Source organism: Quercus robur, chromosome 8, assembly GCF_932294415.1.
Source record: "Quercus robur chromosome 8, dhQueRobu3.1, whole genome shotgun sequence".
NCBI lineage: Eukaryota > Viridiplantae > Streptophyta > Magnoliopsida > Fagales > Fagaceae > Quercus > Quercus robur.
In genome coordinates, this window is record NC_065541.1 from 59,479,590 (window position 1) to 59,495,552 (window position 15,963).

A 15,963-nucleotide genomic window follows, 5' to 3' on the forward strand; every position below is an offset into this window, starting at 1 on the left:
AGAAAGACAAACAAACAGGAAGTCCAAAATCACGGCCAACATTTTACTAAATAGCTTTCATCAATATGAAGAATCGAAGCTAACTAACATAACATCAAATCACAACTATAGCAAACCTAATTTCTGTCACGTTTCTTCCACCATTGCAAGAATTCACATTGACCAATTCTTGATAATCAACAACCTCCAATTGTACAGAACCAAATTCCACAAATTTCCAAAGAAACTTTTGTTTTTTTGTTAATTGGTAATTACAAATGCACCCATTACATTATGGACCCATGAACTTCACATTCCTTCTTGTTTTTATAAGGAGAAGAGATACTGGGAGTATGGAGATTTTGTCCGGAAGTGACTAGGGTGCTGTTATAATCACACCCAGGTAGGGAAGCTAAACTAGTCGCCTCCCTCTACCCATTTTTTGTTTACCAAAAAAAAACTTCGAGGGACAGCTGGTCAGTTTGTTTTAGGCTCTGCCCCTCAAGTTTTCTTTGATATAGTTATAACTAAGCATGCGTTAGATGAAAATTTAGTGTAGTTTGTACCGTTTCTGCTGTTTCAATAAAATCTTCTTGATTTTCATGTATAAAAAAATACCCTATTAATCAATTGCTTTCCACCATCCAAAATGAGCACAAAGAAGAAAACAGTAAGTTCTCAGCACATTATCAAAGCCGTTTTCAAATATTTTCCATCATAACCCAACTTGGAGCAAATAAAATCAATATCATCACGTGCACCGGTTTTTGTGAATGGTAACAACACTAATAGACAATATATATATATATATATATATATTTTTTTTTTTAAGGAGAAGGTAAGACAGTCTTATTTGAATGGGCTTGGGCTGCTCGGTGCTAAGTTATAATTTTTTTTTTTTTTTTTTTTTTTGCTAAAGCTTCATTTATACTTTTACTTAGCTTATTTTTTAAATCTCACAAAAAAACTTATTGTTGAAATAAATAAAAAAAACTAAGCAAATAAGCTATTTTAAATCACATGAAAGATGAGGAAAATAGTGTTAAGCTAAATTATTTTTATAAAGCATTCTTGAAATTTCTTCTTGGTTTTGTTTTTCTTTTTTTCCTTTTTAAGGTTTTTTTTTTTTTTTTCAAAAAGACTTCAACGTAGAGTTTTTTGAGAAAATTACCTTTTGAATCCTATAATTAAAGAGGTGTAACAAATAAAACCATGTAGTTTCAAAATAAACTTAGAAGTTTCAAACAATTTCAAATTAAACTCTGTAGTTTCAGAATTTACAAATTAAACTTTGAGATTTCAAAAAGTAACAAATCAAACTCTAGACCTATATTAAGCCCCAAATACAATGTTGGCTTAAAATAGTTTTATATTAAATTTGTTACTTATTGAAACATCGAGATTTAATTTAATACTTTTAAAACTATATGGTTTAATTTGTTACACCTTTAAGGAGAATACTAGAAGTTCAACATTTAAGTAGATATTTCAAAAAGGTTATGGTTTATTAGTGTTTTTTACTTATTCTCTTAAAAAGGAGAATTTGGATTCAAAGATACTTTTCTCTATTTTATTGTGGAAAAAAAGAAGAAAGACAAACAAACAGGAAGTCCAAAATCACGGCCAACATTTTACCAAATAGCTTTGGTCAATAGGAAGAATCAAAGCTAACATAATTTCAACAACCTAAAGCATCCTAATTTCTGTCATGTTTCTTCCACTATTGCAGGAACTCACACTGACCAATTCTTGATAATCAACAACCTCTAACCGTACTGAACCAAATTCCACAAATTTCCAAAGAAACTTTTGTTTTTTTTGTTAATTAGTAATTACACATGCACCCATTACATTATGGACCCATGACTTCACATTCCTTCTTTTTTTTATGAGGAGAAGAGATATCATTCAAAGACCGGGAGTATGGGGTCTTGCCCGGAAATGAGTAGAATGCTATTATAGTCACACCCAGGTAGGGAAGCTACACTGGTCGCCCCGCTCTACCCATTTTTTGTTTACCCAAAAAAAAAAAAAAAAAAAGGAAAAAGAAAAGATATCATTCAAATTAAACATTATTAGCCAAAAAAAATAACTTCAAGGGGCAGCTGGTCAGTTTGTTTTAGGCTCTGCCCCTCAAGTTTTCTTTGATATAGTTATAACTGAGCATGCGTTAGATGGAAATTTAGTGTAGTTTGTACAGTTTCTGCTGTTTAAATAAAATCTTCCTGATTTTCATGTATAAAAAAATAATACCCTATTTATCAATTGCTTTCTACCATCCATTTTGATAAGTAAAATGTACCAGCACCTCTTAATGATAAAAAGGAAAGGCAAACTGAACCATTGAAATTTGAGCTATATTTAGACTTCCTTAAAATAAATGGAACTACATGCATTTCTCCTTATAAAATCTTTCCCACCATGTTTCAATTCCTTCTTCACTTAGAACTTCATTGGAGAATTTCTCAAAACAAACTTATGATGGCAACTTCTATGAAGAAGGTCTCGGTCAGGTTCCTTGTTATGTTGCTGGCGACCCTAATTGTAAGCTCTAGCTTCACAAATGCAGAGGAGGAGTTTAAAGTCCAGGACGAGAATAGAGAGTTCTTGGTTGGAATACCACTTTATAGGTTCAAGGACAAGCCCAATGTGCTGATACCTGCCTTTGAGATTGACTCAGTGTCACATAATAAGAAAGCAGATTCACCATGAAATTATGCAACAGCATGGTGCTAGTGCAGTTCCAGTCATGTGTAATCAATGTTTTTTATGTTTGAAATTTGGAATTGGGTTTGACACAAGAAGGAATTCCCGGGTGGAAAAAAATGTAAGGACTATATGCAATGCTATATATTAGATATATTTGAATTGAAGTTTTGCTTTGTGTATATTTGGGTAATGAAAAGTGTGGCATAATGACTTGGAAAAATTAGAACCATATTGTCAGGTTGGAAATTAGTACAATGATCAAATTATGGCCTTCAAGTTTTACCTAGATAAATTTTTTCTGTTCCAAAGAGATTATTGGCACAAGTCTCACCCCAAGGGTGTATATAATTTTTTATTTAATATATTATTAAATTCTATATATATAATTTAATCTTATTAAGTCTTATTTATAATTTATTTTTTATATATATTGCAATACCATCCTAAAACAATTTTTTCTTTTTTTCTTTTTAGCACTCACATGATTGCATGTTCCCTTTCTCTTTCATCTCTACCTTATAAATGTCAAAACCACCTATAAATTACCTCAAACTTGCCCCATTATGAACCTGTTCCATACAGGTTTTTCCCGCCCCAAAGACAGGATAGGGACATGTATCCTTAAACTGATCCTACCCCACCCCCCTGCCATCTCAAAATATACAAGTTGTAACTTCAAAACCCCAAATCCATTATAAAGATACACAGAGGAAGCACATTATATGGACCATTATTGGTTAGAACTTAGAATCAATGCTTAATAAATAATTTTCGGCTGACTCCCCTCTACTTCCCCTCAATCTAAACAAATCATTAGGATATCCATGTCAGGACGTGTTAATTTTCAGTGTACATTTTAGTTTTGCACTGATCTTCATCATTCGTGACTTGAGCAAGTACATGGTTGCTTTGGACTAAGGTGCTCCATGGGTGTTATTTGCTTTTCTTTCTGTTTACTTTCATCATTCTTATGATATAGTGACACTTTTTTTTTTCTTCATTTTATATATTGATAGTAACACTTTTGAATTGAATTATACCAAGTATTTAAGCGAAATGGAATATAAAGATAAAGAATAATTGGTGTAATTAATAGTTAACTAAAGTCACATATATCGTGTATGTCAATTTAGTAGAACATATCGATAATTCTCGCATTGCTAAGATCATTCCAAGTGTAATTTTCAAGTGAATCTCTTTTTCCTCAAAAAAAGAAAAAGAGAGAAAGTTACCAAGACTATATAAAGATTAAAGATCTCATTCACACCAATATGAAGAGTTCTGTAAAAAGCTTGTCCTTGGAAAGGGATAGCTGATTATATTCTTTGTGTTTGGGAAAGTAAAGGTGCATTTTAGCAGGGAAAAGTTAGATCTTATTGCAGCAAATAATGATTGCTGTCACAACTCACTATCCCATACAGGCTGCCCCTTAAGGCATTTGATTATTCGATGGTTAAAGGAATAACTATGATCACCCAGATACATGCTCCTTTAGTTATGACGTTGGTATGGTAGGTCCTGAATTTGAACCTTTAAGGGATGATGGTGAGTCTAGATTGGCTTAAGGATATTGCATCCAATTACTTGAAATCACTAGTACTTTTGGGTGGTGTTGAGGTCAAGCTTTGGCTCAACTCACTTGAAAGAGTGCCTACAGTCGCTATCCCGTTTAGACCGCTCATTGGCATTGATTATTCAACTAGTAGTTAGTAGAGAAATTATTATGGTCACGTTAAGGTTGGATAGCCACGAATAATCCGGTAGGGTTGGGATTGTGTCCAGTGCATTAATGCACTAGGACACATTAGGATGTGAATAAATGTTCATATCCTAACGTGTCTAGTGCACTATACATTGGACACAAGCCGCGTCCAATCCGGTAATCCCACCCTTTTCCATTACACAAAAAAGAAGAAGACAAGATTGCTGTCCAATTAAAATATTGATGTGCTAAGGAGAAAATTGTGATGCTCCTAAGGGAACCACCAGAAATAATAAAAAAATGGAACCAAATTTGACAAATCCCATGATCTGTTCTAGTGCTTCTATACAAAATGAGTGCACGTGGTGTTTTTTTTTTTTAGGTCGGAAAGAAATCTATCCAAATTGCATGTAGAAGATAAGAAATTATGAAACATGGGACTTGGTAATGATGTGGCCTTGTACCTAGTTATTCTTCAATTAGTGCTGCTCTGGGGAACATGTCAATGTCTTTGCATAATTAAGCTATACACGTGAGATATGACTTATATTGCTGAAGATTAGACTAAATTGCTTCATAAATAGGCAAGTTGTTTTCACATAGTCATAGGTATTTGCCACAAACCAGGGATTTTCTGTCAAAAACACTCATGAAGTCAAGAAGAATCTAAAAAATGAAACTTATTTTTCTTATGATGCAATTTGTCGCCGAACTTGCACCAAACAACACACAAAATTCATTAAAAGTTTAATGCACTGAGAATTAATTGAGAGGTTTTATCATTGAAGAAGAAATACAAAATGCAAAGATTAGCTGGCTTCTGAGGAGGAACAGAATTCAAATAGATTTTATTCCTGAATAGCTTTTGAATTTCATATTATTCAGTACATGCTAATATTTTGCTTTTGCTATGGCCTACTCTCTTTTCTTTTCTTTTTTTTTATACCCATTTGATTCTATGTAGATTGTAAAACATGACCGAACTTGTTCACTTTGCTTCCTTATTCTATTATTATTGCAAGCATTCATGCATAACGATTTGTTGGACACTAGACACCTCTTTTAGAAAAAGTACTGAAGTACTAGGTTAACATTACCTTTCATTAAAATCAACATTATGTACTTCACATCAATAGTGATGATCATAACTTTTATTGCAGTACTAGTTTGGTTTTTCTTTATGAGATTTGGTTGTTCAACTCATGGTACATCTGAGATGGCCAATCCAGCCATGGGTTCTCAACAAACAGAGTGACATCAATTGAATGGCATAAACTATTTACCTGGGCTTTTGAACTGTCCTTTGACCAATAAGGTGAAAGCGTAAACTTAAATATTTTACTCTCTATCCACAAGACACTTTGAAAACCTGGTAGACTGATAATGCGGTAGATGGAAAGTTGATGATTAACATATTGCACTCCTTATAACCAAAGTTTACTATTTAATCAAGGAAAATGTTAAAAAATACTACAAATTTTATTATATAAAATTTACCAAGTAGCATGAGAATAAACGTGATTGGTGAATTTTATCAATGTAATAAATAAATATTTGAATTACTTTTTTTTTTGGGGGGGGGGGATTGATGACACATCCAGTTTGTAAAAGTTATTGAGTAAAATTTGTAATATCTCTATCATTACTCATTTAATCAAGGGAACACCCTGGTTTGATGTGAGCAAATTTTAAGTGCATTATATGCTCAAATTAGGCCAGAACAGAACATGTATACAAAACATTGACTTAGCTTGTTTAGAGGACAATGTAGTGTCATTTGATTCTATGTAGATTGTAAAACATGCCTGAAAATGTTCACTTTGCTAACTTATTCTATTAGTAATGCAAACATGTATAATGGTTAATTAGAACTGAACACCTCTTTTAGAAAAAAAGTATTATGTTAACATTAGCTTTCATTAAAAACATCATTATGTAATCATCAATAGTGATTTTGACTTTTATTGCAGTACTCAATTTGGTTTTTTCTTTATGAAGATTTATGTGTTCAACTAATTGTTGCTTGGAATATCTGTGATAGCCATTAGCCAATCAGGCCATGAATTCTTAATAAACTAGTTCAAGGATTCTTCTAGCTCTAGAAATCAAGGGAAGTCCCTCAATTAGCAGAATGACATCAATGGAATGGCATAAATTGTAATCCTGGGCTTTTGAACTGTCTATTCTCCAATGCGGCGAAAGCACAGACTTAATTTAAATGGTTTGTTCACATTTGTTTATGTAAATAATTACCATTTTATATACATCCCAGCCTTTTGACCAAACTATTCCATTCACTGCCTATGAGACATTCAAGAAACCTCATAGACTAATAGTGTGGTGGATGAAATGTTGATGATTAACGATTAACTTATTTGAATTACCTTTTTTTTTTTTGGGGGTGATTGGTAACACCTCAATTTGTAAATGTTATGTAATAAAATTGATAGTATTATCTAGCATCACTCATTTAACCTTGTGAACACCTTGGTTTGATGGGGGCAAATATTAAAAGCATTATAGGCTCAAATTAGGCTGGAAAAAATACACAAAAAAATTGACTTGGCTTGTTTAGAGGACTAATGACATTCAAAGTGAGTCAGCAGGTCAGTCCAATTTGTTTCTATTTGAAAGTTGGAATTTTCTTACCTTAGTATCAGTTTTATTAAGTCTTAAAAGGTTGGTTAAACTTAAAATCCTAAAGCTGATTGGTGTGCTTTATCACATTTTCCACATTGCAATCTATCAAAATCAGATAGTAAAAAGCAATGACCATATCCCTTAAGAACACTTCTAATTTTCTTGTTCTCATCACTAGCAAGGGACATAATTAGAGTGGCCTATTTGTCAAAGGCTTTCATATTCTTTATTTGCTACAAGCTTTAAGCTCTGTGTTATAGATGGTTAAGATACTCACGCTGATTGGTGCGCCTTCATCACATTTTTCTAAGGGTCTTGCAATCTATCAACAATAAGATTTTAGAAAGCAGCAATTATTTCCCATAATAACACATCTGATTTTTCTTGTTCTCATCACCTATCTAGGGACAAACTGCCTATTTGTCCTCCCATATTTGTCAAAGGGATGGAGGAGCTTTCATGTTCTGTATTTTCTAAACAATTTTTTTAAAGCTAAGTGGGGTTTTGCAATGGAGTGGTTGTGCTTTTGACATGGCAAAGGAATCTGTTCTGCTTGCATGAAAGTAGTAATTACTAAGTGCAGAGAAAGAAGTGATGTTGACAGGCAAAAATAGTTTCTCTTCTAGATAAAGTTTTAAGAATATCCTTTCAAAAATCTACAACTTTGTGCTTTATAGATCATTGATAGGCTCATAGGTACTCATGCTTTGGATAAAATGGTTACCCCCAAATTAAACATGGCTTTGAAAAATCAAAGTTAGTATTTGTTGCATAGTCACTGCCTTATAAGGGGTGCCTTCTTTGTAATTAAAAATGCCTTTGGAGAAGGAGGTTCAAATTTTCAGCCTTCCTAGTTATACAAAATAATGCTTCTTCTTTTTTATACTAAATTTACAATGTCGTGTTTCATGATTAGGTGAATATAGATATGTAGGTGGATTTAGATTTAGATATTGTATTTTGAGAAGAGGCTGCTTCAATTTTTTTTTTTTTTTTTTGTTTGGTTTGTTTCCATCAATGTCATCATGTCTTCAAAAGTAAATTTCTTATTGGCTGTTGACCACAAACTTGTGGGCACTACTGACACCCAAAAAGATTATCATGAATCATAAAAATATGAAATGACCCTATACCCAATACCCATCAGTGTCAGATGTACTAAAAAACTTTGAACTAAATTAAACAAACAGCTGTGTGGCTGATCACCTCACTTGTAAACTATACCCGGCCCCACATTAGAATTTTCCTTTCTTTCTTGGAATTCAAACTTCCAATTTTTTTGTGTCAGTGTTCACACTTTGTGTGTGTGTGTGTGTGAAACCTTCTGACTTTAAACTCTCATAAGCCCTATATTATATATATCCCCACCACCAGACCTTCCCCCACTGATTGTTCTCTTTCCTCTTTGTTTTTTCTAACTGACCTTGAAATTTTCCTTTTCCTTCTATCCTTTTGTCAGAAATCAGAGTCTGCACTCTCCAGTTCCTTGAAAGACTCTGTATTCCTCTGTTTCTTAATCTTCTTCTAAACAGAATTTCTTACTCTGTAGAAACAATGGATGCAGAGAAGAAGAGCCCAAAGCTAGTGAGACTTCCTCCACGGAGAGGCCAGGTTAAGGAGAGGATATTCAAAGAATTGGCAGAGGGTGTGAAGAGTGCCATATCGGCGGTCGGAAAGAAACTCGGCTGCAGTGGAGGCTCGGCTTCGAGTTCCCGGGTTCTAGGCTCCTATGGTTCAGAGGGGGATTCATAAACCTGACCCAGATGATAGAATCATCCATTTTTGTCCTTCGCACGATTTCTTTAGCATTGGACTGAGTCTCTTCAGGTTCCCCCTTCTTCTTTTCCCCTGGTATTGGTCTAGAGCAGAGTTACTGATCACAATTTCTAGGTTGCATTTATAGGAAGACAGATTAGAAAGTTGAAGAAATAAAAAAGTGGGGTATGTCTGGCACAGATATGGCAATGTATTATTCTCAGACAATTAGAAGTAGAGAGAAGAGGGGTTTGGTTTATTGGGATGTTATATGTATTATGTCATTATAGTTTATGTTTAGCAAAAAAAAAAAAAATGTCATTATAGTTTATGACAGATATGGTTTGTAAATTATAGGTAATACTTTTGGTTTTTCAGATGTTAATTTTCTATATGGGTAATAACATCTTGCAGTTTTCTTCTCCATTTCCTTAAGTTTTAGAAGTGTTTGGAGTTGGGGTACATATGTTATTACAGATTCCCCTGTTTCTTCAATGTACTGATTATTGAAAAAGAAAAAGTCATAGGGTGTTATCTTCTTCTTCTTCTTTTTTCTTTTTCTTTTTCTTTCTTGGGTTCTGAATGAAGCCGATAAATTGTTGTTGGATTCTGGATTTTTGTTTTCTTTGAGTTTAAGAAAATTCTTTGGCCAAGTTTTTGTTTAATGCTTCTGTTTTGGGTGTCGACAATTATTGCCTAATCAAAAGTTAACAGCACCTAATTAGCTCTCCTGTCTCTACTTTATGGTTGGTAAACACAATTTGTAAATCTGGAATTCGACTGGCAATTGGAAAGCATTGTTATTGAATATAAATTACTGGTAGACACCCCTTCTCTTTCTTAAAACTCATTAGAAATTACTCTCTTTTATCTTCATTGAATATAGTGATTAGTGCAAATGGTCTTTTGATGTGGGAATATATTTTAAGTAGTATCAATTCTATTAAGGTTTCAGTGATAGGTATAAAACTTATGGAAAAGCCTTACAAAAGGGGTAGGAGATAAGGGTTATGGAAATAATTTAATACTATTAAAAAAATATTGGCTTTCTGCACTTTGAGGCCAGTTAGGACCGGCTCTTTCTCAGGTAGTATTTGTTGAGCAAATCTGCTTCTTCAAACAAAATTGTTTCCAAATCCTAGTAATATTCCCTTATAAATAATATGATTGAAATACTATAATTTTTTTTTTTTTTTTTGGCCAACTTTTGAGATTCCCACATCTGCTCAAGGATTCCTTTTGTCTGTAGATGAAACAATGAGAAAGAGGAAAAAAATATGACACAGAAAGATTTGAGAGATCATTACTATACTAAGATACATCAATAAGAACAACCTTGCCATTATAAAACATAATTAAAATGCATGTAGTTCAAGGGAAGGAGCACGTTCTGAACAAATGCCCCATTAAAAATTAGTATGGAAGTGTACTGATGTAGTCATAAGCAGACAATATCCTCAGGATTTTGTTTGCTTCAGCTGGACCTGTGCTCAAACTTTTTTAATCTGTGTACAAAACGACATCTTAGCATGAGTAGTAGGATATATATGTTGTCATTATCTAATTTTGTGTTGTTAATTGGAAGTTTTAGCAGGCAAAAGTAGTGTACTAGATAAGCATTTGCTGAGCCTGAGTTTCTTTGTGCAAGAGCATGTGATGTTTGGACCCTAACCCTATCTCACTGTGAAGTTAAAACTTTTCTTAAAAGTTGATATGGTTGTTGTCATTGGTGCATGGAAAATTGATATTGCTTGAATTAAAACAGGTCATGTCAGTCGTTGTGAAAAATGTTATCTTGAACACTACTCTTAAAAATGAAAAGTTAAAGCTACTTGTGCAAGGAAAAACTATTTTCCTTGGCCTAAATTGAAAAATCAAAGAGATCTTTATTTCAATATGGATTGCTTTAAAGGTCATCATCATAAATCTGTAACTCAATCCATTTCCAACCGGCCAGTCCTCATGTTTGTCCATTCTCAACCATTCCTTATTTCACAAGAAAATCCTAAAATGACAGAGAGAGTAATAGTAGACGGGTTTGGTTTGGACAACTGGAGGAGGGTTTAAGAATAAATATTTTGATGTCTTTCTTGGATTTCTCGCACTAGTCCCTTTGTTTGTTTATGGATACAATCCCACAAAATAGTACAATTGTTTATTACTTAAGAAAATGCGTTCACACTACACACACACACACATGTGCTCCCATCTATCTATTTCTATATATACATAGACCCCACTTGGTCTCATCCATACCACAGAAACCACACACCAATATCATGGAAAATAAAGATACTAAGTCATTGATGAAGAAAGCAAATGCCACCCTTCTTCCACCAAAGAGAGGTCAGATCAAAGCAAAAATATTTGAGGAACTGGTTGAAAGTGTGGTCAGCATAACAACAGGAGGAACAGGAAAAAAGAGTGAACAAGACAGTAGCAAAAGCAACCACTCTTCTAGTAAGGAAAGCAAGGTTTGAGAACAAGCCAAGTATACTTTGGCTCTTTTAATCTAGATAGTGAGATTTAAGGATTTTGGGTTTTGAAAATAGGAGGTGTTGAGTTTAAATTTTCATGAAAATGATGGAGGGTTTGTATTAGTATTACATTATTCATGCATGTATGTAAGATTCCCTTCATCTTTCCCTGAATGTTCTCGTAGGTACTTGCTTTGCAACATGATAACAAGTTTATTATGATGTTCTTTTAATGTAATCTTTTCTTTTCTTTTTTATTTATTTATTTATTTTTATATGTGACTTTTACTGATTTCACCATGGACTTTGTTCTTATTTTTTATCATTGCACTTCAATTTTTTTGTGGAGAGAGGAGGGTAATTGGAACTAACATTGCATCCGTAGGACAAGAGAAGAGAAAAAAAAAAAAGAGAAAAGCTTAATTTGAGTTTTTTAATTAGCTTTTTTTTTTTTTTTTTAGAAACTTTAAGTAGCTTTACGGTAATAGTTTATTAGATTATTAGCATGTATAGTTCTTTAAAGTCTTATTCTTTCTAATTACGTCTATATTATTGCCAACTTTTAATAAATAAGAAAATAACACATGCCATTATAGCTTATTGTGTTTTTTTTTTTAATAAAAAAAAATTGTGGAAAAAAGCTCTACCTAAAATAAAAACAAAAAAACTAGGGTTTTCACTTTTAAAAGCATATTTGGAAAAATGTCGTTCTAAATTTGGAAAAATGTCGTTCTAATTCGCAAATTTTGTTTCTTTATAATACAACTCTCTCTCTGCCTTAACTGGCATTGTCTCTTGAATCAAATTTGGCATCTTCTATACATATTCCCTCTAAAATTGATTCTAATCTAGACAACTATGGAACAGAATTATTTCACTTTTAAATTAGTTTTTATATTTGTTAGGTCCTAAAGAATTAGTTTTTTATATGATGAAGAAGGATTCTCAAAAAAAAAAAACAAAAGTATTTAGTATTGATGTGTATCAAGTTATGAGTCTGTTGCCAAAGACCTTGTAGTTAAATTGACACCTCCTCATGCACAAAGTGCTTGAGGGTCTAGGGGGGAAAGAGTTCGAGTTATGGGGTTAGTAATATATGTTGTAATTATCTCTCAAGAAAAAAAAAGTTCTGAGTTTGTTGTGTTTTAAAGTAGTTATTTAAGATCAAGTTAAAGATATAAAAACGGCTTAAGAAGTATGTGCTCAATAAAAGTGGAGTTTATGCATTCTTTAATCCAACCTCAATAGTAGTCAATAGCAAGCTTGATTACAACCTCAATTCTACTCGATCGGTCGAGTCTTGAAGGTGAAGTTTACATTTCCTCGATAGCAACCTCTACACTGTCTCAATAGATCAAGATTGAAGAAATCAACAACACGAAAAGCTTAATAACTTGTTTATTTCAAACTCAATCCAAGCCCTACTTGTTGACTTATAACAGAGGAATTATAAATCATTCCCCAATAAAGGTTTTAAAAAGAGAGAAAATATACATTTGTGTGTTTAGGGTTGTGTAACCAATTTTCCCTCAATTTTGCAATACCGGAGAATTCAAGAACACTTGATGATTGGTTAGTGAAAAAGTCAAAGCCGCAACACCACAAAGATTTTTTTTTAAAGTATATATTTTGTCTTTTCTATAATTATATTTTACTAAAATCTCATTCTTAACACCATCCTCCCCAATTAAAAATAAATAACTTTTGAAACTTGATAACTAATATGCATTTGTGACAAATTAAGCATCCAAAATGTGTATATATATATATATATATATATATCATAAAATTATAATAATCTGATTATCATAATTGATTAACATGAAGTTACACTTGGTCAAATAAACAATTTTTTATGTGGTTACTTTTAACTTTTTATCCTTTTGACAACTAGTTATGTTTGTTGTTGTTGTTTTCATAATTATGTAAACGGCAGAATGTTCTATTCATAGTGAAAAATAAAAACCATCGCATACAATAGTTTGGACTTTTGGAAACTTGGAGAGCACTCCTCTAAGTCCAACCAAACTAGAGGACAACTACTTCAAACCTTACTTTTTGAGCTCACAGATAGGGCTAAACGTCAAGTATGACAAAGTTGAATAAATAGAAATGACATGGACAATGCAATTAAACGTGCTTGTAAGAAACAACTGTATCTCATTATCGTTGTTGTTGTTCTTTCAAGAATAACAACTGTGTGTAGAGCTAGCTGGACAACCAAGAACAAATAAAGCCAGCCAATCTTATCCTCTCTTTCTTGTTGGGTTTGCTTCATTTCTATCCTAGTACAAATTTTTTTCAAAAGAAAATTAAAGCATCTTCTTTATGAAGATTGTTTGACTTCTATAATAATTTAATCTCAGGACTTTTATGTTAAAGTATCCAAAACCAAAACAACTAAAGAAAAATAATCAAAAACATTAAGTTTTGTGGCCTTGAAAGCTGTGGCCAACTCATTTTTAATTATCAATGTGGTATATCATACGAGAATTATTCAGTTATTCTATATTAAACTATTTTTACTAGGTTCTCCCAAAAAAAAAAAAACTATTTTTAATTACTAGTATATAACTATATTAGAATTTGATTTTGAGAAAGAATTTGATTTTACGTTCTAGAAAACGAGCATTTTATGGGGGCCACCGACTCCACACACAACCAAGCCATAAAACATAGGCATGTAAAATTCAACAATTGCGACACTTCAATCCTTAAGGGTTGGAGACTGGAGAGCATACTAGATAAAATCAAACACTTTTGACAATGAAGCCTTGCCAGCAAGTTGGATAATGGATTGCTAACATATTACATATGCATCATGCATGACATAAAGCCTGTGATGTAAGAAAGAAAGTGAAAGTCTGATCAAGATTTGAATTGAGTGAGCGAGTCCCCACTTGATTTGCCTTCCATCACTTGCATGAAGGGAATAAGGTTCCTTAACTGGGTTGTATATATCCACCAACGCACACATATAATTATGGTAAACTAGGCCCCACATATCCATTTTTATATGCTCTACCAAATTGACATTAAGCAAAACTATGGGTGATGGACCTTCTTAGGTATAAAAAATAGAAGAAACCATGTGTATTGAGATTCAACTCGTAAAAGACTTTGTTTTGAAAGGTGACAGTACTTACTGTGTATATTTGATGTGATAGTCATTTTACAAATATAAAATTCTTGTGTGATATAGGGTGGGCAAAAGTCAGGATTAAAGTCTTCAAGAAGAAAATTCATACATATATACACTTAAATTAGGTTAGAGTAAAATTTCTATTTTATATCAACAACAAAAAGTGACAGTAATGTAACATCTGGTAATAACTTTAAAAAAAAAATATGGAAGGAGTATAAAAGGAAATCAACCTTAATCATTAAGGATTCTTACCCTAATCTATATATATATATATATATATAAACCTGTATGTTTCTCATCAAAGGATTTTCTAAATGAGTTGGCCATATGCATGAAGAATTGTCTTTAAATTTAGGTTTTTTATTCAAATACTTGAACGGTTGAACCATAATAATTAGAGGTTACGTGTTTCTAGGTTCTTCCACTGTCATCAATTTCTAACACGAGTCTTAACTCTTAACTTAAGACTCTTAAGTCTTTGGCTATTTAAACCGAAATGGATAGAGGTTGGTCAAGATCAAATTCTTTGATGAAATATAATATTACTTAACATATGGACAACAAATGTTCTACTTTCTCTTTTTCTTTTTATGATTTTTATGACCTCTCATAATGTGGGAAACTTTCAACTTTTTCAAACGTTAAGAGGAAGACTCTTGTGGTTTTTGCTCCATTGTAAGATATTGTGTGCCATGGGAAATAAAAAACCATCAAACACAAACAGCCTGAAAATTAATGCATGTATTTATTTTACAAGCCTTGGACTGTTGTCCTTTTTCCCAAAGTCAAGCTTGGACCGTAGGGTTTGGATCGAAAGAATTAGGGTGTTCACACTTCACATCAAAATGTGGGATCAGTGAATTACATTCTCTGTATGTGAACGCAGTAGGAAAAAAAATACACACATTGTCAAAACGTGATTTTATAGTTGACTATTACTCTAATCAATTAATTAGACCACAGAATAAAACTGAGAATTGACAGGGCAATGTAGATTAGGCAGTACTTAGTAGTTAGTACAACGACATTTAACTGCTTCTGATTTTTGAAAGGGCCTGCAAGCTTGTTTCATTAGTCCTGTTTATCCAAATAATCTAGAATCTAGATCTTCAAAGATAATATAAGAAGCGCATGCCACTCTTTTAAAAGTGCCTTCGAGTGCAAGCCAAGTTTCTTTATTAAGTTCATATGCCCAAAAAAATATATATTTTCAAGGATTTTATTCTACACATACATCATCATTGATCATGAATTAAATTCTTAATCTTATAGATTATTATTGTTAATTGATCTACTTTATATCATGTAATTTCACGTGCAGTGGTCCAAAATGAATGCCACGTCGTCGAGTACCAAATGGAGCTTTAATAAGAAGGAAAAGTATTATGTTATCAATATTTTCTGTAATGAAAGAGTCCCAAGTCGAAATCTATCAGAATCATTCACATATTTTTCAATTTGATTTTTTGTCCTTAGCACATGTGGCATGTAACAGTCAGGGATACTGAAAAGCTACCCAACTTCCTGTCATTCTCTCATGGCGTCTAATTTGACCA